Source organism: Alexandromys fortis, unplaced genomic scaffold, assembly GCF_014885135.2.
Source record: "Alexandromys fortis isolate MF-2015 unplaced genomic scaffold, M_Fortis_MF-2015_v1.1 scaffold_9, whole genome shotgun sequence".
Lineage (NCBI taxonomy): Eukaryota > Metazoa > Chordata > Mammalia > Rodentia > Cricetidae > Alexandromys > Alexandromys fortis.
The window spans coordinates 2462211-2466915 of record NW_026067892.1 but is presented as its reverse complement, the minus strand read 5'-3'; positions in this window follow the sequence as shown (position 1 = coordinate 2466915).

Below are 4705 nucleotides of genomic sequence, written 5' to 3'. Positions count from 1 at the left end.
TTTTAAATCTAATATTCTCTGAAGCCAAAAATAACCTCTTGATCTTGAACTGGTCTAATTCAAGGTATCCTTGTGTACTTCCTACATAGCTAGAATTCTGTTGCCCTGACAGCCAGCTTCATCAGAGCTGTTTTCGATTCAATTACTTGAACGCATTTACCAGTTAGCTTGAGCAACTGTATACCAAAGGGTCAGCCTATGTGGAGTGCTAACCTACACTCTGGAGGTCAACAGTAGGGAGCTGGTATTGCCATTTTTTTTATTTATTTATTATGCATACAATATTCTGTCTGTATGTCTGCAGGCCTGAAGAGGGCACCAGACCTCATTACAGATGGTTGTGAGCCACCATGTGGTTGCTGGGAATTGAACTCAGGACCTTTGGAAGACAAGGCAATGCTCTTAAGCACTGAGCCATCTCTCCTGCCCTGCCTTTTTTTTTTTTTTCCAAGATTTTATTTGCAGCTGGGTGGTGGTGGCAGAGGTAAGCTAACCTCAGAGTTAGAGGCCAGCCTGGTCTACAAAGTGAGTTCCAGGACAGCCAGGGCTATACCAGAGAAGCCCTGTCTGGAAAAAAAAACCAGTTAACATTTTCAAGACTTTTATGTACAATTAAGAGGCGTAAAAACTGAAAATCTGCTGGGAGGTGATGGCACACAGCCTTAATCCCAGCACTTGGAAGGCAGAAAAAAAGCCTTTCAATACCCCCACCCTCAGCAAAGATCCAAGACAAACCTTTCTATTGGCATACCTGATCATACACAAAACTGGGCCTTCATGTAAAGGGTGTACAAGCCCCCATGGAGAAAGCCTGAGCATCTGCAGCTGGCCAGTGGTTAAGGCACTTATTCATTGTGGGTACCGAAAAGGCAATTCTTTTGAAGCCTAAGCTGGATCTCTAGCCCTTATCCAAACTTAGAAAACCTTGATATTACTTAATAACACAGCTTTTACTTAAAAAAAAGTCCCAACTGCTAAGATCATTACCCTAGAACCAAAATGTAGAATTGCTTGGTAGCCAAGGCTGGCCAAAGTTGAGGACCTCTCCCTCCTGACAGTTACTATCAGTGACCCATCTAATCTGCAGGAAGCTTGGAGCCACGTGTGCCATTAGTGTCCCTATTACAAATTGAATATACATATTCCATATGGAATGACTTGTCCCAATTTTATTACTTCTAGCCTATTTCATGTGCAAATCCAACCAGAAAAGCCATCTTAGTTCAATGTGCTACTCCCACCCAAGCAGAACTACACTGTTTATGTGGAGGTGACTCTCTTGTCTTTCCCAGAAAACCTGGACAATAAGCCTGCAAAGCATTAGACTGTCACTCGACTGGCTGTTGCCAGGAATACCACTATCACTACCCTAACCAAAGGTTCTGGTGGAGGCTAGGGATGTCTCTGTAAACTCCACCCTTGGTGCTGGCTGGTTCCATTTTATATAACACTTGTGATCAAAAGACCCACCCAATTCAGTTCAAACCCCTTGACATTAAAAATATATCTTCCAGCCGGGCAGTGGTGGCTCACGTCTTTAATCCCAACACTCGGGAGGCAGAGGCAGGCGGATCTCTGTGAGTTCGAGACAAGCCTGGTCTACAAGAGCTAGTTCCAGGACAGGCTCCAAAACCAGAGAAACCGTCTCAAAAAACCAAATATATATCTCCCAAAGTATTTAGCTTCCATATATGTGCACACACCTTATTCACACTGGTAAAGGTACTGGACATTATCAGATCCCTTGGAGATAGACATTAAGATCTGTGTGCTAGGAAAGAAACCACTCTTGTAAGAATAGCCACTGCTTTATAAAGTTCATGAGCATCAGTTGGTGTTTTGCTTGCGTGTTTGTGAGGTTCTCAGATCCCCCGGAACTGTAGTAACTCCAGTTACTACACATCTATAACATCATATGGGCCCTGGGACTTGAACCTGGCCCTCAATTCCCTATTAGAGTCTTGTGATCCCACCTCACACCAGTGTGGAGATTCTGTGGAACCACACTCATCTGTATTATGCTATAGATGAAGCCAGGCTATGTATATACTAGGAAAGAACTCTTACCAAGTCATGTTAAAAAACTCTAGGCCAGGTGGCAGCGCACGCCTTTAATCCCAGCACTCAGGAGGCAGAGGTAGGCAGATCTCTGAGTTCGAGTCTTCTGGCTACAGAGAAATCGCCTGGGGCAGGCGGGCGGGGGAAACAAAAAGTCTACAATTACCAAGTTGAAGGCCACCTCAAAAATAGCCTAATCCCAACCACATTCCTCTTGAATTAAGAGTCTGAGGAGCCTATGAGAGGGCTTACTATGTCCAATGGGAACATAGCTAGCAGATAAATAGTCTCTGCGTGAACACTGGTTCAACACCCAGTCTCCTTCCAAGTAGTAATAAAGGTATGGGCTAGAAGCAGCATGAATGACAGTGGCGTTTGCTCACACTAAGTGATAAACCTAAAATGCTGTGTGTCAGAAGCCAGCCAAGGAAATGCTGCATGTACAAAACCCCAGTAGACTATCACAGCATGTGTCAAGAACCCTTCAGTCACTTCACTTAGCAAATGAGCAGTTAACACCATACAAGACAGGCTAAGTGTTGGCCTAAGAACATAATATAAAAACATACCAGATTGTTAAGATAAAAATATACTCCAACCCAGTTTTTTGTCAGTGTCTTTAATCATAAAAATCTTTATGTCCCTTGCCCAAAGGAAAACGAGAAGGCAACAGTCTGGCAGTATAAAAATAGACAACTGGAAGAGTACTGGACAACTAACCCCCACCTGGGATTCTGAAAAGAAAAGCACATTTAGACAAGGCACTAAAGCAGTGACTCTTAAGAGAACTATGGGATGTTTATTACCTGTAACTCTTCCATATTAACAGTGCTAGGGTCACTCTGGAAACCCTGAGTACCTAAACGGTACATGAAGGCTAACTACAACACACCTAAGTATGTACAGCAGAGATAACCTATAATAAAATGAGAAACCCACACTCCCAATTCTCAAACACTTTTCTTGATTATCTCAAAGTACGACTAACAGTGACTTCTAATGAACACCTATAGCCACCGTAACTTTTAATATCACACTCAAGAAAGTGATCAAGACTGGCTAATTTGACCTACAATTACAGAAATTACAAGAGCATTTCCAAATAGCCACAATCTAAATGTCAGTTCAGTTTTAAATGTCCACATTTGGTATTTCCTACTAAGCCAAACAAGCTAGGGCTTCCAGTCTACTGATCCAATTAATGATCAATAGCCAGTTAGGTTGATGTCAACAAAGAGTAGAACTCAGTTCTACCATGGAGGACAAAAAAAGGGTCCAATCTTCTAACATGTTAACAGGAAGTCTAAATTTGAAAGTATCTTCTTTGAACATGGGGCACTTTTTTCAAAGGCTCATGCTGGAACCTTATGAACACAATTCTCTCTTTTCTTACTGAGATTTATTGTTAAAAGCAAACATAATTGGGGGGAGGTACCTCATAAAAACAAAATCAGTACAGCATCTAAAAACTATCTCAAAAGAGCACATTTAAGAAAAGTTAAGCCACAAGACTGTTGCATTATGATTTAATCTAATTGCACACACACACACACAATCTGAAAGCACAACTCCTCCAGATTTCTCAGAGACAGGGTATGCATGCCTCCACAGTCAACTGTGCATTGTTACATTTAGCCACATGGTAGATTTTACATCATGATCAGTTTGGAATCCCATGCAAGACCTCAAGTTATCAAATGAAATCAATTTTTAAGCTTTGTTGAATGTTTTCATGCTGAAGATAAAAGCTACTTTTTATGGGCAACTTAGAGTTACAATACCACACTGGTGCTACTTTACAATGTTAGTGACATGATCTTGAATTGGCTTCAACTTCTAAATCTTAGCTAGGTGACAGCCAAAGGGGGGAAAAAAATTCTTCACTAATCCAGTGCCTTTCAGTTATGTTTCTTACAAAGAAAAGAACTGGGTAACCAAATGCTTTTCCAGGGATAACAATGGTAACAGTGGGTTTGCTCAACTGACTACTACACAATTAGGCTAGTATTTTATTAATCCAAAAGCACTTTACAAGAAAATATAAGTATGGCTTCCAATAGGAATGTTATACTTGGACTTGATACCAAGCTCACAGATTTGAGTGTGTAAGGAAAAACAGGCTTTCAAGTTAAACAACAATTTGTAACCAAAACTTTAATCCCAAGGACCCTCACAAACATATTACAAATGACAGCATGAAAAGAAATCTTGCACAGAAACTCAAAGGTTCAGCTCTACAATGTACCCTGAAACCAACTGGTAACTCAGTCTTCCATTTCCAAATAAAGAATGTTACAGACGCTTCCTCCATAGATAGCAATCAGTGAGGAACCTCTTTGAAAGTCTTCAGAGTGCAGTTCCCACCCTTTCCCTGTTAACTTGTGTTAACAGCAGCTTTTACAGACTGCTTATCATTACACCCACAGCTCCCGACTGTAATCCAGCTAAGAAACTAATTTTTTCAATTTCCATCAGTGGTTTATCATTAGTACATCACACTTTAACTGGGCAGGATCTAGGTTTATTTCAGTCTATGAAAAACTAAAGTTCAAAGCAAATTCAATCTTGCTTAAGGGAACATGAACAGCTAAAACATCTTAAAAATGCACCAAGCTTATGAAGTCTCAAACAAAACTTGAATTTCCTG